The 24,633-nt window shown below is 38.5% G+C and overlaps 1 pseudogene; it reads right to left on the bottom strand.

Moving 5' to 3' along the window:
• Positions 1-6,983: 6,983 nt before the first annotated feature.
• LOC123800652 (ADP-sugar pyrophosphatase pseudogene) lies at positions 6,984-7,914 on the bottom strand (annotated as a pseudogene).
• Between the last annotated feature and the right edge of the window lie 16,719 nt (positions 7,915-24,633).

Genomic DNA, 24,633 nt, shown 5'->3' with positions numbered 1-24,633 from the left:
ATCCGTCCATCCATAATGGTTAAGAGGAGGAACTCTGGATCCTGGGTGTGAATTTCACCTCTACTACTTAATAGCTGTATGATCTTAAACGTTCTCTTAACCTCTTCATGAAGTTTCTTCATCTATAAAATTGGAATAATATTAGCTCCTACCTTACAGCCTTGGTCTGAGAATTTAGTGAATTAATATAGGTAAGGCTCTGAAATAGAGCCTGGCAGATAGTAAGGATTCTATGTGTTAGCTATTATTCATTTAACCAATGTTTATAGGACCCCTAGTATGTACTGGGCATACTTTTCCCTGTCATTAAATATTCATCTACAAGAACAGTGTCCATGGTTGCATACTATTTCATGAAATATGTATAGATATACCTCAGTACAGTGATTCTTAAATTTTAACTTGTGTCAGAATCACCTGAAGGGCTTGTGAAAGCAGATTACTGGACCCACCTCTAGAGTTTCTAATTGAGGAGGCCTGAGGCACATCCTAAGAATCTGCATTTGTAGCAAGTTCCCAGGGGCTGCTGATGCTGCCCATTGGGAACCACACTTTAAAGGCCACTGCCTTAGTATATTTAACTAATTTAGTTCAAAGTCTGAATATTTAGATAGTTTCAGGAAGCCTCTGGCCAGCAGAATTCTTAGCAGTCACTGAGAGATGAGTGTGAGTTAGTTTTTCAGATAAATGAGGAAAGTGATTTAGACAATGTCTGAGATCCTGCGTCAGATACCTAGTAAGCATTGCTTCCGATCTTCTTAGCCCCACCTGTGTTGTATTCGGGCTACTGCTGTGGGGACGAGTTCAGGGAGAGCTCAGACCAGCTTGTGCTGGTGCAGAGAGCTGTGCCTCCCCTCGGGCTCACTTCTTGCATCTCTCAACACTCACCCTAGGGCTTGGGTTGGGATTCCTCAGATATTTACTAGGCTTGCAGGTTGTACCATCCGAGGCAGTTCATGTTCCCCCACCCCCCTTTCAGGTTGGCAGACTCCATTATGCATCCTTTACCCCTCTCCCAAATGGTGCCTGGGATCACACTTTCCAATCAAGTGCTGGCTTTTAAGGCTTTGTCTCAGGCTCTGCTTTGTGAGGAACCTGGGTTGGGCAGTTCTTCTCAGTGTAAAGTTTAAGTTTTCTGACTGCTTTCCCCCATGATTGCTTAGTGGGAGAAAGGCAGAAAGCAAGAAGAGTTCTAAAATTGGGATAGGTGGATCAGGTTTTAGGAAGTCTGAGAACTCTCAAATTGAATGCAAACTGTGTGCTGCATTTTATTTTTTTTTTCCTGAGAGAAGTCCATTGCATTCAACAGGTCATCAAAGTAAACGATCAGTAACAGGGAGAGAAGAAGGAAGGAAAGGAGAAATTTGGGTTCTAAGGTAGTGTTTGAGAGAGTAGATAGAGATGGGACACCTTCGTGTAGATGCTGGGTAGCTAGGGAGTGGTGGCACCAGGGAGAGGAAAAAGTGCAAAAAAAAAAAAAAAGCAGGTAAGAATAGATGGAAAATATATTTCTTTGATTTTACTGCTGGACCTAGCGGGGAAGCTGCCTCTGGCATTCACTGCAGGCTTTCACCCACTGTTCAAATAGCCGATGCTGACAAGTGGGATCTCTTTGAGCCCCTGCAACTGAGCCCCATTTCCTGATTTGTCAAAGGGGATTGGCATTAAGGATTTCTAAAGAACTTTTAGCAAGAAAATACTTGCTTCCTCTGGTTCATGTCTTTGTGGTTTGATTTCTGGTGGCTTTTATCTTGGGAAGACTGAGTTTTTTTGGTTTTGCCACAAGTGGAGGAACCCCAGCCCAGTCCTTAGCTAGGGCCCTTCCTATCTAGTCCTCACCACCTGAAATGTCACGCTGGAATGAAAATTATGTTAATTGAATTTTGGGGCAGTGTGCCTTTGGAGCAAGCAACTAGAGAGTCAAAATCTAATTTACATACTGATAAGAGTTGAAAAATGATGCTTTCTAATGAACAAAATGCCTGCAACTGGTCTGGCTTAATATTAGCATAAAAGTGTTCATCACATTGGCATACGGTTAGAAGGCTGGGTAAATTTGCCTCTAAAACTTCACCGAAGCAGACGTCTCTCTCCATTTTTGGTTTCTATGTATTTTATAGGTATTTTGACAGGTCTGAAAGCAGAAACCAGAATCTGATTAAAGACCAATGTTTGACCTTATTCTTTTGGTTGGTTATATTTGTTTGATTGGTAAGAGCCCTGGAGAGTGAGAAGGGAAATCCCTAACGTCTGCAACGTAGAAGCTCATGGTGACGTTGGGTGGAAGATCCTGGCTTAGGCAGGACTAAGTTTCTCCCCTCCCACCCCATTGAAATGTGGGGGCCCAACAGCTCTAGGCTGGCCAGACTTCTGCAAGCTTCACAGGACTGTTTAGAAATGAAAGATTTATTTTCATAATGCCGCCCACCTGCTTTGATTAACTTCCGCCCACCACCAGTATTGACAGGTTATTTTAGCTTCAGGTCTCTTTGGGCTTCCCAATTTTTTCCTTCATCTTCTATTAAATAGTGAGGTCATGATCAGATGTGCATGTGTGCCTGTGTATATGGGTGTAAGATTACTGTGAATTTGTACATGAATATTCATAGCAGCACTATTCACACTAGCCCAAAGTGGAAAGCACCCAAACGTCCATCAACAAATGAGTGGATAAACAAATTATGGTATATCCACATAATGGAATATTACTGAGCCATAAACTGGAATGAAATACTGACATGCTACAACATTTATGAATCTTGAAAGCATTATGCTAAGTGAAAGAAGTCAGACACAAAAGGACAAATATTTCATGATTCCATTTATATGAAGTATCCAGAATAGGTAAATCCATAGAGATAGAAGGCAGATTGGTGGTTGCCAGGAGTCAGGGAGGGAAAGGGGTTGGGAAGTAATTACTTAATGGGTATGGACTTTCCTTTCAGGGTGATGAAAAGGTTTTGGAACTTGGTATAGGTGGTGCATACACAACATTGTGAATTAAATCCCAATGTATTGTAAACTTTAAAATGGTTAATTTTATGTTAAGTGAATTTCACCTCAGTAAAAATGAAAACCGGATTTCTCTGAATGCAGTATGGAGGCTGGGTTAGAAAAGCAGGCTTTAGAACTATCGTAATAGTCCAGGTGAGAAATTCTGATAGCTTGAATCAAGGTGGTGCTTGTGAAGGTAGAAAGGAGCAGATGGACCCAAGAGACATTTAGAGGTAATTGTGGAAAACTAACGACGAATCGTCACATCATAGGAGCCCCTCTGTTGGTGTCAAAATAAAGGGAAATGAGAGGAATTCTTCTCCGGGGTGTTCTAGCTAACCTTCTTACATTAGACACTTAGAACTCCTTGGTTTTATAGGTACAAATACAGTAAAATATTTCATATTGGCAGCCATCGTGCAGCTATGACATAGCAGAGAATTTTAGGCTTCGTGGGAGAAAATACTTGGGAGCTTGCGTATTGGTCACTTTTCTAGCATCTTACTATGTCTGAGAAGCCTTTCTGGAAGTGAGGAGCAGATATACCAGAGGCACCATCCAGCCCTGGATAGTCACATCATACCCACAGGGGGGCTAACAGCATACGCTCTGATGTGCAGTTGTTACAGAGGAGTCAACAAGCTTCTTGCAACCAGAGGGAAAAGTCTAAGACATGTTTTCCCTGAGGACCTGCAAGGAAGGTCAAACGAAAGGAAATGGTTCAAACTGACCATGTGTAATTAGACAAGGGGAACTCTCTGCCTCCTTCATCCCCATAGTAAGCCTCTCCAAGATTAGCTGTGGGGATGTATGTTTAGTTTCCGCAATAGTAGATACTTGTCTTAAGTATCTTCGTTATTATTGTAAAAATAGATTAATGGAGCATTGACTGGCTGTAGAACAGTCTGGCAGAGCCCATTAATCTGAACGTATCACATCTGAAATTGTTCAGAAGTCTTGTTTCCCTTCCCTATCTTATCATCTTCCTCTGTAACAAAGATTATTATTTAAAAAAAATTTCCAAGGCAAGGAAGGTCCCAGTGGTTATTTTTATCATGAATTAATCTCCTTCCTGGGAGGTCGAAGGCCCTCTGAATGGGTCTTGCTGCTAATACCATCCTAAGTGTACAATTATCTTCTGATAAGCATAGTCTCCCATCATTGTTGCTTAATAGCTTACTTATATTACCTAGGACAAAGGCTGGCCCAGGCCTAGTTAAAGACAGTTCACACAGTAAACTGTAGCTGGCCACCAGGAGCAGAACAATACTTATGGGAATGGAATGTTAAGTGGACATGTGTCTTGAGCCCTCTGCGTCTCTTTTGCTTGTAAAGCACTTTGCTCTTGGCCCAAGGACTCGCATTTCCAAGGGCACTGGCATCTGCCTCAGGTAGACTGAAATGTAAATGGTGGCATGCTCCTGACTTCTGCCCTTCCGTGTATATTAAATAGTGATATAAGGTGTGGTAATGGTCACACAATAGAATAAACCAGAAAAACCAGTAGTGAAACCTAAATATATTTAAGAAAAAAAATGATAGGAGAGGGATTTTCAAAGTACAACTTTGGAAAATTTTGGAAAAAAAATATTTTTTCTTTTCTTTCTTTGAGTTTTTTAAATTAAATAAATCATAATTATAAAAATTTTAGTTGCCACAGATGGAGTTAATTATTTGTATCCACTACCAACATAGCGGTCATCCTTTACTCCCCCAACCCCTCTGCCATCCCAATAACTTCGCTAAGAATAGAATTTGGAACAAAAATGAGATTGTTTACACCTTATCTAACGTGCATGTTTATACCTTACTTAACAAGTAATTTGGGCCTGGTTTGAACTTACCACAAGCTGAATCTTTTTTTCAAAAACTTCATGCTATTCCACTGTGAAGAACCCCTGGCTTAATGTTGGCATAGAATTGTATAAAACCTTAAAGCTTTCGAAAGAATAGTAATGTTATGAGAAATCCAATGACATAGTTAGACCATTGAAGTGATTAAAGTTTAAATGGAGAAAGGAATCTGACTCTTAGGTCAAAAAGGCATAATAGCATCCAGCCTGTGAGAACAAGAGCAAACCTTTGGGGTTATCAGTTCCCATTTTATGGATGGGGAAACTGAGGTCTTTCCAAAATAAATACTTTCTCAACATTGATACTTCTGTTGTACATTTACCATCCCCGATATTTAAAGTGCTGGCTTTTACCAATCAAATTAATTTTCTTTTTTTTTTTTTTAAAGATTTTATTTATTTATTTGACAGAGAGAGAGACAGCCAGCGAGAGAGGGAACACAAGCAGGGGGAGTGGGAGAGGAAGAAGCAGGCATCCAGCAAAAGAGCCTGACGTGGGGCTCGATCCCATAATGCCGGGATCACGCCCTGAGCTGAAGGCAGACGCTTAACGACTGAGCCACTCAGGCGCCCCCAAATTAATTTTCTTTTACCTTTTTGATTGACTTGGCTTCATCACTTCTTTGACCTCAATACACTTAGCTAATTCATTCAACAAACATTACTTGAGAGCCCATTGTTGCCAGGACCTGGGAGGTTCAAGATGGGGAGCCGAGGTCTTTCCTTGCAAGGAGCCCACCAAGTACACAATGATGGTATTAAGTCCCATAACACAGACAAAAACACATTCTTATTTTTATGCTTTTGAGGGTTTTTTTCTGGCTTTAATTGTCTTCCCACTCTTTTCTATCCCTTTTGTTACCTTTTATGGCATTAACTATCTTTTCAGACTACGATTCCATGCTGATTTCTCCCCTCAGTGTCCTTGTTATGCTTATAAATAAGGTACCAAAATTTTAGAAGTTGATTCTTCATCAGTGAGGATAGGCAAAGTTACTCTTGAGTAACAAGCAACCTCCGACATGTTGTGGTTTTCATAATAAGAATGTATTTCTCATTCATACTAATCTCCCTTGTAGGTCAACAGGGAGCTTTTGTGGGATCTGGGCTGGTAGAGGCCCTATCTTGACATGCACTTTCATGATGAATACCACATGGGAGGGAGGTTAGAGCTGAGTGCCACTAATTAAATGCCTTCGTGGAAAAAAAAAATGACACCTATCATGTATTCACATCCCATTGCCTGAAACTAGTTACATGGCTGCATCTCTTCAGGGGACAGAGAAGAGCAATCTTCCCTTGGAGCGTGTGTAAGGAGGAGAATCTGGATAGTTTTGAACATATAAATGATTACCACAATTATACGGTCCTTATTAGTGTGCTAGTATTTCCAGTATGTTCATCTTACCTTTAGCAGATTACAAATTACAAGAATTGTGAAGGTAAATGATGCAACCTTCTTATTTTGTAAAACCATAGTGTCCACCAGAGGGCACAAAACCAGGCACTTAATACATTTACGTTTGACCTGAGATTTTGTGAAATCCTGTTTCATTAAGCCTAGTTTATGATAGCTTCAGATTCCGGCCTTATATGGATTAGATGTCTTACAGAAATCTAAGGCCTGCTTTGTGTTCTTTGCCAGCAGAACCAAGTGAGAGGGTTCTAGGCAGGAAACTCGTTGAGGCCTTTTTAAATTCCTGGACCTGTCTAAATATCCCCAGTGGTTGTCAGTCACTTAACACCGTTCCCAAACACAGTCGTTTGTTCAGCTTAAAACAAACCAGGCGAGGTGACAACTCATATTTATCAAGTATCAGAAGGAGGGTACATTCCTGATCTTTGAGATTCCCTCTGAGATTCTTTAAAGTTTCTTTCAAGGAAGATGGTAATGAGAAAGAGCTTGTACCTTTTTTAAAAAATTACTTTTTATTTAAATTTAAGTTAGTTAACATATAGTGTATTATTAGTTTCAGGGGTAGAATTTAGTGATTCATCAGTTGCAGATGACACCCAGTACTCATTACATCGAGTGCCCTCCTTAATGTCCATCCCCCCACCCTCCAGCAACCCTCAGTTTGTTCCTAAAGTTAGGAATCTCTTATGGCTTGTCTCCCTCTCTGTTTTTTTTTTTTTTTATTCTGTGTTGCTTTTATTTAATGGAAAAGCTAATTTCAAATCTACAGTAAGCTAAGCTGAATACAAAGTCTTAGTGAAGGAGGCCTGGTGGTCTTATTTATAAAAACACGGCTACTGTCCTTTGGCCTTAAAACTTCAGGAAAGGCACTTCAAATGGCTTCGTGTTTGCATGTTTCAGTGCCAGAGCGTAGGAATAGACCCTGGCGTCCACGGTCAGATGTTCTTCAGCTACCAGAGCATCAAGTCTCTTCAGCAGGTCATTCTTTGGTAAGGAAATTACTTCGACAAATTCTCCGTCTCCTGGCTTTGGCTTAGGTCTCACGTTCTCAGCATCATCTCCGTTAATAGTTACCGTCACGATGTGTGTGGTACAGTTTGTCAAACCTGGATCCATACATACAGCTGGAGAACACTCTGCAACGCCACCTTTATAGCCAGTTTCTTCCTCAAGCTCCCGAAGAGCGGCTGCTTCTGGGCTCTCATTATCATCGATGAGACCTGCGGGGAATTCTAGGCAGCAGCCTCCCATCGGGGTCGGAACTGCTTCACCAGAACGATGCACCCGTAATGAAGAGTCCGCTGCAGCACGGGGATGACCGCCACACCATCTGCCGACTGTCCTTTCCTGGTTGTACGTTTCACGGTTTCCCAAGTTCTTATTTTACCAGTAGGGTCCATGTATGTTGTTTTTTCAAGCTTGACCCCTTTTCCTTCTGAAATTAACTCCTCTGAAATAATAGACTGTTTGGTATTTTGAGAAGGATCCGCTGGTTCTTGGTTTTCCATTTTCAAACTACTTAGTCTTTATAGTCCTCAGGCAGGAAGTTCACGTCCAAGGTGTGGGGTGAAGGGGAGGGTACTCCTTTGGGGAGGCGGATGAAAGAAGAAAGCACGAATCCGAGGCAGCAATCTCAGAAGACCCGGTGCTACTGCTCCCTCTCTGTTTTTATCTTATTTTTCCTTCCCTTCCCCTATGTTCATCAGTTCGTTTCTTGTTCTTGTTTCTTAAATTCCACATATGAGTGAAATCATATGGTATTTGTCTTTCTCTGACTGACTGATTTTGCTTAGTATAATACCTCTAGTTCCATTCATGTTGTTGCAAAGGGCAAGAGTTCATTCTTTTTAATTGCTGAGTAATATTCCATTATATATATACACACCCCATCTTCTTTATCCATTCATTTGTTGATGGACCTCTGGACTCTTTCCATATTTTGGCTGTTGTGGACATTGTTGCTATCAACTTTGGGGTGCATGTGCCCCTTCAGATCACTATTTTTGTATCCTTTGGATAAATACCTAGTAGTACAATTGCTGGGTCATAGGGTAGTTATATTTTTAATTTTTTGAAGAACTTCATACTGTTTTCCAGAGTGGTTGAACCGGTTTTCATTCTCACCAACAGTGTAAGAGGGTTTCCCTTCTTCATATCCTTGCCAACATCTGTTGTTTCCTGAATTGTTAATTTTAGCCATTCTGATCAGTGTGAGGTGGTATCTCATTGTGGTTTTGATTTGTATTTCCCTGATGCCGAGTGATGTTGAACATTTTTTCATGTGTCTGTTAGCCATCTGTATGTCTTTGGAGAAATGTCTATTCATGCCTTCTGCCCATTTCTTGACTTTTTAAAAAATTTTTTGGGTATTGAGTTTGATAAGTTCTTTATAGATTTTGGATCCTAGCTGGTTCTCTGATACGTCATTTGCAGATATCTCCTCCCATTCCCTAGGTTCCCTTTGAGTTTTGTAGATTGTTTCCTTTGCTGTGTGAAAGCTTTCTATTTTGATGAAGTCCCAATAGTTCATTTTTGCCTTTTTTTCCCTTGCCTCTGGAGACGTGTCTAGCAGGAAGTCATTGTGGCCAGTGTCATAGAGGTTGCTGCCTGTGTTCTCCTGTAGGGTTTTGATGGATTTCTGTTTCACATTTAGGTTTTTCATCCATTTTGAATTTATTTTTGTGTATATCTAAGAAAGTGGTCCAGTTTCACTCTTTTGCCTGTTGCTGTCCATTTTTCCCAACACCATTTGTTGAAGAAACTGTCTTTTTTCCATTGGATATTCTTTCCTGCTTTGTCGAAGATTCATTGACCATAGAGTTGAGGGTCCATTTCTAGGTTCTCTGTTCTGTTCTGTTCTGTTCTGTTGATCTATGTTTCTGTTTTTGGCCAGTACCATACTGTCTTGATGATTACAGCTTTGTAATAGAGCTTGAAGTCTGCAATTGTGATGCCTCCAGCTTTGATTTTTCTTTTTCAACATCACTTTGGCTATTTGGGGTCTTTTCTGGTTCCATACAAATTTTAGAATTGTTTGTTCTAGCTCTGTGAAAAATACTGATGTGATTTTGATAGGGATTGCACTGAATGTGTAGATAGCTTTGGGTACTATAGACATTTTAACAATATTTGTTCTTCTAATTTGTGAGCATGGAATATTTTCCCATTTCTTTGCGTCTTCCTCTGTTTCTTTCATAAGTGTTCTGTTGTTTTCAGAGTACAGATCTTTCACCTCTTTGGTTAGGTTTACTCCTGGGTATCTTACGGTTTTTGGTACAATCGTAAATGGGATCAATTCCTTGATTTCTCTTTCTGTGGCTTCATTGTTAGTGTATAGAAATGCAAGACTTCTGTGCATTGATTTTATATCCCATAACTTTGCTGAATTCTTGTATCAGTTCTAGCAGTTTTTTGGTGGAGTCTTTCATGTTTTCTACATAGAGTATTATGTCATCTGAGAAGAGTGAAATTTTGACTTCTTTGCTGATTTGGATGCCTTTTATTTCTTTTTGTTTGATTGCTGAGGCTAGGACTTCCAGTACCTTACTGAACAACAGTGGTGAGAGTGGACATCTCTGTCATGTTCCTGACCTTAGGGGAAAAGAAGAGCCTGTACCTCTAAAGTTGCTGAACTACCCCTGAACCCCAGAGCCCAGTTGAGAACTCAGCTTTATGAGGAGTCTACATCTTGGACTCTGTTTGACCTTGCACCCATCCACCTAGGTTTGTTCACAGTCACCCAGTTCCCGACCTCTTACCTGTGATGCCTTCCAAACCTGGGTCTTCAGACAGACTAATCATTCAGTGCTCTTTCAAAGGGATTTTTTGAAGTTTTTGTTCAACATGTATTTTAAGGAGAGGCTGCATGGGAGAGAACAGAGAAGCAGGGTGGCTGATAGTAGTGCTCAGATTCCCATCTGGTGCCCTAAAATTTTCAGCTCTGACCTGTGGCCAACTCTGTAACAAAAGACCCCAAAATTACTGACTTAAAACAAGGACCATTATTTCCCATAAGTCTCTCGGTTAACTGGGCTCATTCATACATCTGTTCAGCTGGTGGGTCAAACGAAGACTGCCTGGTTTGGGACGGCCGCGTTTGGGATATTTGAGATCTCCCCTGTGGTCACATACGCATGCCCCACATGCCTCCCTGGCAGGTTAGCCCAGGCATGTTCTCAGGCTAGCCTGCACATGTTCTCTCATCACAGAGAAACAAGAGGACATAGAAATGCTCAAATATGTTGTAAAGCCTCTGTAAGTGTCAGGTTTGCTACTGTCTCACTGACCAAACGAAGACACATGGTTCAGCCCATAATCACAGTGAAATTGGTCCTACAAAGCTACAGGGAGACCGTTGATTGGGGCCATTAAAGCAACCAATCTACCACAGGCCCCAAACATGCATATTCCACACTACAAAACCAAACCCCTGCAAATGATCAGGACCTATTAGCTCAGAAGCCAGTTTATTGTGGAAAGACATTTATACACTCTTGTTCCACATTCAGGAAACTACTAGGATTTCACTGTGGGTGACTGGAAGCCAGCTGGGAGAAGTAAGACTCAGGGTGGGGAATGGGACTACTGGACACTTACTTCATTTGTGTCTGAGACCCTGGCTCCTCTGAATTAATAGATCATTCTTGTTGAGTGATGAGGAATTCGTCATTATCATCATAGTCATGCGTTTGCATATAGATAGCAAAACTGATGTCTTTACTTTTGCTAGAACTTGAAATCGCAAGAGAAGGGCAGGGAGTACAACTTTTTCCATATTATGGCTTTATCCCCTGAGGAGATGCCGTCAGTTTCAGAGAACCAAATAATGTCCTCGGTCAGAATTCAAGAGCCACTAAAATGATGTAATGCAAAGAATTTTTCATCAAAGGCTGCAGAAACCAATTTAACATTGTGCTTTTCTGACCCTCTCTACCTTTCTAACCACAGGAGACAAATGATAAATATTATTAAAATATTACACAGTTCCAGAGGGAGTCCAGAACCTCTTCAACACTACATTTATATCATGTTATAAAACTTCTCTTTAACTTGGCAGGAAAAGTTTTTTTAAATGGTTTTTGGAGTCTGCAAAGAAATGTCTTATTTAAAGTGAGTTCCTTATCTCATCTGAACTGGGACCTGCTTGACAGCTAGGCATACCACATTAACTGAATCTCGCATGCAATGCCAGGGGCAAGCAGGCTGTTGCCTAACAAGGATGCATAATAGCTAATTGCATTTTAGGCCATTGGTTTGTCACTGTGACAGTGCCAAGTAACGTTTTCAAAAGCAAAGCAGTGAGGCCAATTCTGATTCACTTATGAGCCTGAAAATCATAAAACAGCCTGCTCCCCAGGAATATGACGTTCCCAAGAATTTTGGCTTGTACTGTAGTGTATCCTGTCCACTGCTAGACTTGACTGAAATGTGTGTCTGGAATATATTATGGATCCTTGATGTCAGGCATCAGTTGTCATAATCCTGAAATGCACTTGCTTAGTCTTTCCCCACATTCTGCATCAATAGCCTATAGAGACAAAGCCTGCCTATGAGGAAGGCAGTGTTTAACCTCCCTAATTAGCGGCTTTGGATGAAAGAACATCTCCAAGGTGCTCAGAAGGAAGAGATTCTAAGGAGATTTATGCATCTCTCTTTTAAGATGCTTTGCATGCTGTGTATAATTTGCAAGTACATAAGAAAGTGAATGCTCAGAATATAATATTCAGAGCTCATCTATTTATGTTTGTATTTATTAAGTTCTTTGTAAATCTCAATTTAGCAGATGTCTTCTGACTCAAAATAAAGCTCTTCATGAGGGAGTCAGTGTGGCTGTACAACAAAAGTCACATTATCATTTGAGTACAAATATTTGCAAAATAGAACAAACTGGAAAATGGAGGGAAAAAATACCCACTGGAATTTGTGACTCATTAAATTCTCATGTGCATGGCATATTGTGAAAAACTTTGTTTAGTCCTTGGTTCAAAGGATTCTTTTCCTCCTCCCTTCTTGGTTTTTGGCACTAATAAAAACTTCATGAGAATGTGTGTATGTCTGTGTGTGCGGGCATGTGTGCGCAAGTGTGTGCCACCTGCCACTCTTTTCATGCTAGAATATATTTCTAGAGGATGTTAGACTGTGTGTCTGTTGTATTTCATGTTCCAACATCCAAAAAACACACAGAAAGGTCACTGGTCCATCAGCAGATGTTTTCTCTGAAGGGGTATTACCATGGCTCGTGAGCATTACAAGCCTGTGCCTCACCCATCGCCAAATCCTTGTCCCTTCACAGGCTTCTCTGTTTGTTTCTTGAGACATTTCTCTAGTCACCACCTCCTTTCTCTCTTCTGAACTTGCTTGATCTGTCTTTTGCCACTAAATGCCATTCCGTTACTGCATGTGTAATGTCACGTTATCCCAGTTCTGGTTTTAGTTCAAGATGTTGACATTCAGATCTCTATCAGCTTCATGTTCTGTAACCTGTGAACAGTCTTGTCTCACATTTGCATTTATCTGAGGCTTGGGAGGTCCTGGCTTTTCCTGGAGGTGATTTTAGGCAGAAAGTGACACCAAGATGGAAATTGTATATCTCTCTAGGGCTCAGCCTTACAAAGCTAATTGTGTTTGCCCAAAATAAAAGTCCGTTACTAATATGTTGTGTTGTCTGCACCAAGGAAAGGATCCAGATAATTCTCAACTTGATTTATATTTTTGGCCTCTATTACCTCTAGAGCCAGGAATTCCATAAGTTTACTGCACACAGTGTAAAGTATATTTACTTTTACTTTCTCTAAGATATTCTTCAAGTGTTGGTTTTAGAAGTCTGGGGCTCTGGACCTTGATGATACCATCACTGCTTTTCTGGACTTATAAGTATATGTGGGTTTCCTTCAGTATTTCTTTTCATCTTGAGCTTCTGGATTTAAGAATCTTAATTTATCATTATTTGACACTGTTCCTGTTCATAGCTGCAGATATGGCTGTGAAGACAGAGATGCCTGGCAAACAATTCCTCTCATAGGGTGTTTAGAAAAGAGCTGCTTTTATTTGTAGCTACCATTAGTAGCAAATGCCTCTGTTTGAGGTTGTGTTTCCTTGCCCACTATTTTCTCTGCATAAGTCCCCCATGTCTCATGTCCAAATCTCCTACCAGTTAGGATCTTTCCCTTTTGCCCTGAATGTTGGCACATGGTCTAATACTGTATTTATCCTACTGAAGCATTTTTTTAATGCACTGCCAATTGTTCTCTCCCTCTGGGCACATTGATAAGGGGATTTACATCTTATGAAACTTCGAAGTAGATATGGGAAATAAGCAGTTGGATATTGAGTTCTGGAGCTCAAAGGGGAAATCACAGGTAAATATGAAGTTGGAATCATTAGCATTAGATGGTATTGAAGCCATTGGAATGGATAAGATCCTCCAAGAAGATAACATAGAAGGGGAGAGGGAAATGTTGGTATAGTTCAACTCACAATGACATTTCAATTTTATACAGCTGATGTTCTGCTCATCTTTTGATCCTTCTTATTTGTTCATATCTTTCCTTGTACAGCCTTTCGTTATCTGGTACCAAATTTCTTAGTCGCTCTCAAATTTTGATTTTTAAGTTTGGTTGGTGATTTCTTTCTTGGTAATTACAGTTAAGTGAAAATGTTGTCCAGAAAGTCTTTTCTTCCTCCCTGGGAGTCAGTTAATAACTATGCCTTCCCAAGAGTCACTCGGGTCCCTCCCACCACCACTTCTTTCCTTACCTGGTTCAGAAGACCTGAAGAGAGTTGAACAAGAGTCACCAGCATCTCAGGATTAGCCGAATTAATAAGGCCTTAGTAGGCAAATATTTCTCAGGACCATGGTCAGCAGCACACATGTCCTAATTTCCACTCTTCTCCTTAATTTTTAATCCTTGCTATACCTGTGAGTCTCCATCTTCAGCTCCTGGTCTCGGCCATTGTTTCTGCCTTCCTAGGGCAAACAAGTAGTGTCTCTGTGGATAAACCATGTTTCTCAAAGTTTTCTACCCTGTTCTTATTCCACCATCATGCCCTCCTTCATCTGCATCAAAAGTCCAGGTGAAAGTTGAACATGAGTTACTCCTAATACAGTAATTTGCCAAATTGAGAAAACTTTATTTAAGGGTACATATGTAAACTCTATGATAAGTTCAAGCTTTAGCCAAGAGAAAATACTTCTTCTGTATCTCCCAGTAGGTCTTCAGTTTGTACGAGAGAGAAATGGGCAAAGACTCTTACAGAAGAATAGCCATTGAGAGATTGCCAGGGAGGGGAAAAAAAGCTTTTGGGATCTCATTTTACCAAGTTATTTACCAAGAAAGAATCATATACCAACCACAAATGAAATATATGAGAAGAACACTTAGGAGAGTTAAGAAAGTCAAGAAAGAAAATGTGAGATCTGTAGCAGGTTCTGCAAACAGAAAGAGTTATTCTTATCCTCACTCAATTAGGGATGGAGCTTGATGTCATGCTGAGGTCCCTGAGAACATTTAGAATTCCTTGAACATGAGCTGCGTGGTGCCTCAGAGGACACATTCAGCAATAGCTTCAGCTCTTGAAGCCAGTGGAAGATGTCCAGCTGCTTTTAAGATTGTCCTAATGTGGTATGGTGTTTAAGCCTGGGTTTAGTGTTTGTGTTAAGAGAGATGCCGACTCTGCTAAGTGATTTATAATTGTGTGCATGCTGTCATTGGTGTGCCTCTGGACGCATTTTTGTGAGTTTACAGAAATTTCTTAATGACTCTAAGAGATTTGATAAGATTTATGAGTGAAAAGATTTGATTGCATGATAGCTTCTTTTTTATTCCTACACCCTAAATTAGAATATATTTTGGCCTATTTTCAATACATTGCTAGTTTGTGTGTGTGGTTCATATGTGTGCGTGTGTGTGTGTGTGTGTAAATTTTTATGATAAAATAAGAATGCCTATTTTCAGTTTGATGGAAAAGGGCATCCAGATCTCCAGCAAAAAGTAACTCTAAATTCACTTAGGAAAAACACATTCTTATCAGGGCTTAACTATAGTTGAAGGGTGGGATAAAAAGAAATCTCTGGAGTCAGCAAGATTGCCCAACAAGCTTAAATTCATTGCCAGTATTAACTACCGAGATTTCATAGGATTTCATGGAAGTGACTGGTTCATGTAGCCCTGGATCCTGGCACTGTGCTCTTGGTGGCTTATGTCAGGTCCCCTTGCCATGATCCTGCTCAGCTGCGGATCTGCAACTTTCATTCTGTGGGTATAGTCCTGCCCTGTAATTGAACATAGCCAATGAGAGTCAGCTTTGGAATTCTATCATAGTGAGATTCCATCTATAGATGATGCCTGGATTTAATCTGCTAACTGAAGGGATAATCTTTAATAATCTAAAGGCACTGGGTGCCTGGGAAGCTGTAGCCCTTTTTCCTAGTTATCCTGTGTGGGGAAACTTGTGTCCTAGTTTCAAGTTTGTCTACCATAGTGGTCTTGGCATACCTCACAGCCAAGCCAGCCCAAGATATACCACCGACATATTTGAAATAGTACATTCTCACTCGTAAGTTTTTCTGTGTTGCTGTTAGATTTCATTGGTAGGGTATGTTACAGGCTAAACTATGGTCTCCTTGAAGTTTCCATAGACAGTTTGAGGTGGAGAGAAAAAAAATCCCAGGTAGCATTCCGTTATTCACATAGAATCAGTTAGCTGACTAGTTTACTGATCCATTGAGTGAGACAGAGTAGTTAGTGGGACAGATTTTCTTGAATGTGGCTTCCTTCCTCACCCAATTAATTCCCTTTGGAGGGAGGCATGCTGGGCTTGTTGGGCCAGCAGCACAATGGCATGAGTTGGAAAGAGCAGAGCCTCTCCGGGCTGGGTCTTACACACAGTCTTTAATTTGAGGAGCCAGGTTATAGGTAAAATATCCTAACTATTGCCTTGCAAGGATTAACTAGGCATGTGTACTCATCTCCGCCTTCCCTCCTATCAATGCTCACCTGCCTCTTTCTCCACAGCTCTGCTCCCTCCTTTGCCTCCACTCTCTTCTGTATCACCAGCTTCACCTTCTTGGCTGACAGTTTCCATCAGCATATAAATATTCTCTAAGACCTCCCCTGTTGAAAAACTTTCCTTTGACCCCACTTATCTGCTCCATTGAATAGTTGAACTTTTGGAATGCATTACCTATACTCACTGTCTCTCTTTCTTATCTGTACTTGAACTCTAGACAAGTTTGTGTGCCAGCACTCCATTAAAACTGGTTTCCTTTCACTAGAACTGATCTTAAAGAGTGTCAGTGTCTTCCATGTTGCCAATCCAGAGGGCTGTTCTCTGCCCTCATCTGATTTAGCCTTTGAGCAGCATCAGCCACTCTGGTTGTTAGTTGGTTGACCATCCTCTCCATCTACCAACACTTTCAACTCTTGGCTTCCAAAGCACTGGACTCTCCTGGTTTTCCTCCAATATCCCTGGCCTTTCTTTCTCAGCCTCTTCTGCTGGTTACTTCTCCTCTACTTAATTTCCAAATGTTGGCACACCTTGGAGTTCAGTCCTTTTTTTTTTTTTTAAACCTTTTTTCCAGGTTTTAATGTATTCCCTGGTTAGGTCTGACTGAGACCTATGCCCTGTGCTCCTTACATATCCAGTTATCTGCCATTTTTTCCACATTAGAATGTCTGACTTCTTAAACTTAATGTGTTCAAAGTGGAGGAGTTTCTCTGTCCCACTAACCTAATAGTCCTCTAGTACTAACCTTCTTGGTAAATGGAACCACCACACTCTCTGTTGCTCAAGACAAAAGTATAGGAGTTATGCTTGATTTTCCTCTTTCCTTCAACTCTCCCCAGGTTAATCAGCAAATCTTGACTCTACATCCAAAATAGATATAAAATCTGTCTACTTCTTCCCATTTGCATTGTTACTACATAGTCTAAGTCATCATTATTTCAACATTTTGTTGAGTGAATGAATGATCGAATAAATGAGTGAGTATCTCTGGAAATGATACTATTGTAGAGCCTTTTGAACACCAGTTTGCTTTACTCTGCTCAAAGATTTTTCCCCCACACCTGTCACTGATTTCCAAGCAAGAAAAAGCAAAATATTAAGTGCCCAAGCATCACATTTTGTGTAAAGCTTGAAAGCACTATATTTAGAAGAAGTTGGCAAACAAGCTCTCAAGTCCAGTTAAATTCTGGCATAGTAAAAGTACTAATGGAGACAGTGAGCTGTAGTTGATATCTGGACAGGGAGTTTCTGACCATTTGTATTATAGATGTCTATTAATAAACGGCAGTTCTTGGAGAAAGAGATATAGCAAATAAAATTTAGTAGATTGAGGGAGACCGACTCTTTTGGCTAACCTGGATTCAGTCTCTTTATTATGAAGAATATTGATCATAAAATCTGATTTGATTTGGCAAGTCATACCATTAAGGAGTAGCCTTGTAAATGTCTCTAGACAGCCAATCCTACTTATGATAAATTAGACTCCTGCTGTAAAATTCTCTAAGGTAAACAAATACTGAGTAACGATTGTGACCTGCTTCCTTACTCTAGGACAGTAAATGCAACTCAGTCAAGTGCATGTCCACATTATTATATTGTATCCAAAGCTACATTTTGATTCTGGACACTCACAGCATTGTCATTGTAACACAGTTATCGAACCCAAAGGAATTTGGTCAAAATGATGCTACCAATTTGACATTCTTCTGTCTTTAAATAAATATTTCTTAAATTAATATACAGTAAGATTGACTTTTTTGTATGTATAGTTCTATGGATTTTTAACCCATGTAAAATGTACACCCCCACAATCGGTACAGATGGTTGCACCACCTAAAAACATTCTGTTGTATTATGCCCTTTTAGTCACATCCTTCCCTCACCCCAACCCCTGACAATCATTGATGCGTTCTTCATCGTGATAGTTTTGTCTTTTTGAGAATGTCATATAGATGAAATTATACAGAACACAATCTTTTGACACTGGCTTCTTTCACTTAGCATAATGCCTTTGATATTATCCAGTTTGTTGCATGCGTCAGTGGTTTATTCTTTCTTATTGCTGAGTGTATTCTATTGTATAGATGTATCACATTCCACTTTCTTGCCAGTTGCACTGGCTAAGTTTCCTGATGTTGAATAGAACTAGTGAAACTGGACATCCTTGCCTTGTTTCCAGTATTAAGCATTCAACTTACATCATTGAGTATGATGTTAGCTGTAGGTTTTTTGCAGATCCCTATATCAGGTTGAGGAAGTTCCCTTGTATTCCTACTTTGCTGAAAATTTTTATCATCATGGTTAATTTTTTCAAATGCTTTTCCTGTATCAATTGATATGATCATTTGGTGTTTCTTCTTTTGGACTTTGACACAGTGGATTTCATGATTGAGTTTTAAACATGAACTAGCCTTACATTCCCTGGATAAATCCCCCTTGGTTGTGTTGTATTATTCTTTTCATGTATTGTTGGGTTCAATTTATGGATATTTTGCTGAGGAATTTTGCATCTATGTTCATGAGGAATATTGGTCTTTAATTCTTTTATTCTCATTGGCTGGATTTTGTAGTGGGTAATAGCCCCTGGCCTCATAAAATGAGATAGGAAGTGTTCTCTGCTCTTCTATTTTCTGAAAGAGATTTATAGAATGTGCATGGTTTCTTTTTTAAATGTTTGGTAGAATTCACCAGGGAAGATCTCTGAGTGTGAAAGTTTTTTTTGGAAGGTGTTTAACTATTAGTCAATTTCTTAATAGTTACAGGACTGTTCAGGTTTTCTATTTCATCTTGAATGATTTTTGTTAATTCGTATTTTTAGGGAAAATCTGTCCATTCCATCTCAGTTGTCAAATTTGTAGGCGTAATTTCTACTAGTCCCTCATTATCCTTTTTGATGTATGTGTGTCTGTGGTGATATCCCTCTTTCATTCTTGGTTTTAGTAATTTGTGTCTTCTTGCTTTTTTTCTTCATGTCTTGCTATAGGTTTATCAATTTTATTTATCTTTTCAAATCAACAATTTGCTTCACTAATTTTCTCTATTTTTTTCTGTTTCGATTTCATGGATTACTGCTCTTAATTATTTTCTTCCTTTGGCCTGCTATTGGTTTCATTTGCTATTCTTTTCAAGTTACTTAAGGTAGGACCTCAAATTATCATTTGAAACCTTTCTTTACTCCTAATATAAGCTTTTAATGCTATAAATTTCCTTGTAGCACTGCTTTAGAGACATCCTACAGATTTTGTTATGTTTTATTTTCACTTTTATTCAGTTTAGATTTTTAAAAAATATTTCCTTGAGACTTCCTCTTTGAACCATGATTGATTATTTACAGGTGTGTTTAATTTGCAAGTGTTTGGAGATTTTCCCATTATCTTTCTTTTTAAAAAAAATTTTTTTTGAAGATTTTATTTATTTATTTGACGGAGAGAGAGAGAGACAGCCAGCGAGAGAGGGAACACAAGCAGGGGGAATGGGAGAGGAAGAAGCAGGCTCCCAGTAGAGGAGTCTGATGTGGGGCTCGATCCCAGGATCCTGGGATCACACCCTGAGCCGAAGGCATCCGCTTAATGACTGAGCCACCCAGGCACCCCTCCCATTATCTTTCTATTACTGATTTCTAGTTTAATCCTTTAATGGTCAGAGAATTTACATGCATGATTTCAATTCTTCTAAGTTTGTTAAAGTTTATTCTCAAATAAATGGTAAATATTCAATGTGCACATGAAAAAAAAAGTGTAATTTACTGTCATTGTTCTCTAAATATTATTAGATTTACTTGTGATGCTCAGTACTCTGTATTTTTACTGATTTTCTATTAATTTTATCTATTACCTAGAGAGAAGTGTTGAAGTCTCCAAACATAATTGTGGGTTTTTTTTCTATTTCTTCTTTCAACTTTGTCAGTTTCTGCTTTTAGTATTTTGAGGTTGTATTGGTAATTGCACATACATTAAGAAATGTATGTCTTCTTGGTGAACTGACCCTTTTTATCACTATATAATGTCCCTCCCTGATAATTTTCTTTGAAGTTACTTTGTATGATATTAATGTGGCTACTTTACCACTTTTTTTTTAATTAGTGTTCACATGGTATAACTTTTATCCTTTGACTTTTAACCTACTTATATTACTGTGTTTGAAGTGAGATTATTATATACAGTATATAGCCAGGTGGTTTTGTTTTTTCTTCTAACAATCTTTGTCTTTTAATTGGTATGTTTAGACCATTTAAAATTAATATAATTATTGATATGTTTGGATATAGGTCAGCCATTTTATGATTTGTTTTTGTTTGTTCTCCATGTCTTTTGTTCCTTTGTTGCTCCTTTCCTGCTTCTTCTGGGTTATTTGAATATCTTTAGTACTCCATTTTAATTCTATTTTTGTTTTTGAAGATGGTGATCTTTGTGATATTTTTTGAAATCTTGTCACAGGAAACATTGTTTATTGGTGTTTAAAGGGTTTCAATTCCTTTTAGTTGAATAATAATAATAATAATAATAATAATAATAATAATAATAATAACAGCTATGATTTAGTGGATACCTGATATGTGCCCTTTTCATACCTAATCCATATCTTTATAACAATGTTCCATGGTTAAGTAATTTTTTAAATTTTATAGCTGAATCAAATTGAGAATTACAGGGGCTTAATTAAGTCTCACTCAAAGTCACCTTGATGGTAAGGAGGGGAGTCAGTAGGCCAGTCCCCATCCATCTCCAAAGGCTATGTTCTTCCCATTGCAACTTTCACAGATTTGGCATACATGACTTCAAGATACAGGATTTTGCTAATTCTCGTGGCAGTGAAATTTCATTATTGTTAAAATGATCGATGTAAAACACATTTTGTATTATGGCAGATAATCCATTCTTCATCAGCTGCACGCCTTGTGTGGGGAAGGCTTTTCCCCCCCATGACTAGGAAACTCATGGATCACAAAACTTTAGTTAAGGTTCCCTGACAATCTGTCCCCGGCTGTAAATAATACCACACTACTAGTTTGGATCTACTGCATATAGTTTAGTTATACTCTATCATTCTCCCTTTCTTTTGCTCCAGATGTTTTATCCCAGCGTCTCTTGAGCCTTATTGTTATATTGGGATTGTATATTGATACAGTGATCTATTGTTCCCATTTTTATTGGCTCATAAAGCTTCATAAAGAGCAGATGGTATATATTTGCTTTTGATGTTAAGTCCTATGTCCCTGCCAGTGGATGTTTTACAGTGTCTGCTATATTTATCAAGTAAACAGTGTTACCAAGAATCACGCACTTGCTCTTTTTGCTGGGTATTCAAGCTCCAAGAGATGCTATAACTACACACCCTATAAGTTCTGCATTTTCTGGGAACTCTGGGTTAGGTAGTAGAGATGGTCCATTAAGCCACTTAGATACCATGCATCAATTTTATTTTGCTGGTGATAATCAGGAGATGGTCCATTTATCATGAAGCATACATTTTGATGTGATTATCTGAATGTGTTCTGCCCTATTTGAAAACAGTGTTTTAGATGTTAACAAAGGGAAAGGAAGCAAGCATTTGTTGAGTGTGTACTACATAGAGTTACTTTAATGTATTATCTTCAGTAATCCTCTCAATAAGTCTGAAATGTAGATATATTTTTACATCTTATTTCACAGATATGTAATTTGTGCCACAGAGATTAAGTAATTTATACAAGGCCATATAAGGTTAGAATTGGGGAACTGACATACAGTTTAAACTATATGACTCCAAATTCTATAAACACTCTGGTAGAGCAAAGTATCTGCTTTACCATTTTTTCCCTATGCTGATTGTCGCTAACCATATATCTCTAGAAAAATTCTGCCTTTTCCATTATTTTAGATCTGGCTCATAGTTTTACTTCTACTCTATAAGTATAATAACCAACAAAAGCAAGATAGTGTAATGATTAATAGCACAGACTTTAGAGTCAGACTATCTGGGTTCAGATTCTGGATTTGCTATTTATTAACTGTGTGATTTTGAGCAAATTACTTAATTTCTCTGTGCCTCAGTTTTCGCCTTCAATAATAATAGTACATACCTCAGAGACTTGTTATGAGGACGAAATGAGTTAATTTTTGGAAAGATCTTAGAAAAGTGCCTAGTACATTTTAAGTATTACACACATATGCTTGCCAAAAAAGTAACATCTGTCACTTATTGTGTATTTGATACTTCACTAAGCACTCTAGATATAATACCAAATATATGGAAGGTACTATTATTGTCTCCATTTTATAAGTGAGGATACCAAGGTTTAGAAAGGATAACAGCTAATCCAAGACCGTAACAGTGGTAAGTTCGTTGTGGAAAACCGAACAGAATACAGGAGAGGAGAGTAAAACTCACCCATAATTCTATCACCTAGGGAGTATTGTGGTTACATTTGGAGTATTTTCCTTATTCTATCCATATTACTGTAGATTATTGAAATCATAGTGAACATATAATATTCCATTTTTGTTTTGTTCCTTAACATTATATTAACCATTTTCATCTTAACATATCATTGATGGTTTTTTGTTCTTGTTGTTAACATTGTTAATGGTTGTAGAATATTCCATCATTTGGATGTGGTATTTTATTTAATCCCTCATTAGATGATGGATATAAAGTTATTTCAGGCTTTTGTGCTAATAAATAATGTTACAATGAATATCTTTGCATTTTGGACTTTTTCTTAGGATATATTTCTGAGCTTGGAATTACTATGTCAAATGATAAGATATTTTTAATATCTCTTAAATGTACAAATAAGCTAATATTTTTGAAGGAACTTACAAAACACTGTAAGCAAAAACACAGATAACATATAAAAAGAGAACAGTCAAGTTACCCAGATACAAGTTTTTTTTAATTAGATTTTTTATTTTGAGACAATTATAGATTAACATATGTTAAGAAATAATATAGAGAGATCCTATGTATCCTTTACTCTCCATTTCACCTAATGTTAACATCTTATAACCTGTACTACATTGTCACAACCAGGATATCTCACTGATGCATCAAGGTGTGAAGACTATTTCTATCCCCACAGTGATCCCTCATATTGCCCTTTCATAGTCATAATACCTCCTCCCAACTCCCATCCCTGATTCTTGGCAATTACTAACCTGTTCTCCAAGTCTATAGTTTTGTTATTTCAAGAATGTTGTATAAATAAAATCATAAAATGCTTGACTTTTTCACAGTGGCTGTTTTCACTCAGCGTAATTCCCTGGAGATTTATCTAAAGCTGTGTGTGCCAGCAGTTCATCCTTTTATTGCAAGTATAGATGTACCACGGTTTGTTTAACCATTCACCCATTGAAAGACATCTGGATTGGTCCCATTTTTGGCTATTACAAATAAAACGATTATAAAATTTGTATATAGCTTTTGATGTAAATGTAAGTTGTACGTTTTTATTCTCTGGGGAAAATGCCCAAGTGTGCAGTTGCTGGGTTATATATGGTAGTTGCATGTTTAGTTTTATATAAAACTGCCAAACTGTTTTCAGAGTGGCTGTTTTATCTTTCATCCTCAGAAGCAATCTGTGGATGATCTAGGTTTTTGCATCCTCGGCAATACAAATATTGTACTGTTACTGTTTTTCATTTTAGCCATTCTGAAAGGTGTGTAGTGATACCTCATTCTGGTTTTAATTTGCATTGCCCTAATAGCTAATGTTGTTGAACATCTTTTCATGTGCTTATTTGCCATCCGTATACCCTCTTTGATGACATGTTGTTCATGTCTTTTGCTGATTTCCTAATTAGATTGTTTTTTAATGTTGAGTTTTTATATATTCTAGATTCTGATCCTTTGTTGGATATGTGCTTTGCAAGTCTTTTCTCCTAGTCTGTGGCTTGTCTTTTCATCTTCTTAAGAGGGTCTTTTATAGAGCAAATTTTTTATTTTGTTTTTTTATTTTAAACTCTGATCTTTCAGATTTATTTATTTATTTAAGAGAGAGCAAGCACGTGTGCATGAGTGGGGGGAGAGGAAGTGGGAGGGAATCTTTCAAGCAGACTCCCCACTGAGCAGGGAACCTGATGTAGGGCTCAACCCCATGACCCATGTTTCTTGTATGGATTATGCTTTTGTTGTCAAATATAAGAATCCTTTGCTTGGCCCTAGATCCCAAAGTTTTTCTTCTATTATTTTCTAAAAGTTTTATAGTTTCCCTTGCCTCCCTGCACCCCCCCCCCCCCCAATCCCCTCTGCCTAAGCCCTATGGTCTTTTGGTAATGACTGGAAACCTAATGGGCAAATTCTAAAAGAACTATGATATTTAATTTTATTTTATATTTAAGTCTGTGATTCATTTTGAGTTAAATTTTGTGTAAGATAAAAGATTTA

Source organism: Ursus americanus, chromosome 26 (genome assembly GCF_024610735.1).
Source record: "Ursus americanus isolate L20-20 chromosome 26, mUrsAme1.1.p, whole genome shotgun sequence".
Classification (NCBI taxonomy): Eukaryota; Metazoa; Chordata; class Mammalia; order Carnivora; family Ursidae; genus Ursus; species Ursus americanus.
Note: the sequence above shows the minus strand (reverse complement) of the source record. Positions and strands in the feature narration are given on the sequence as shown.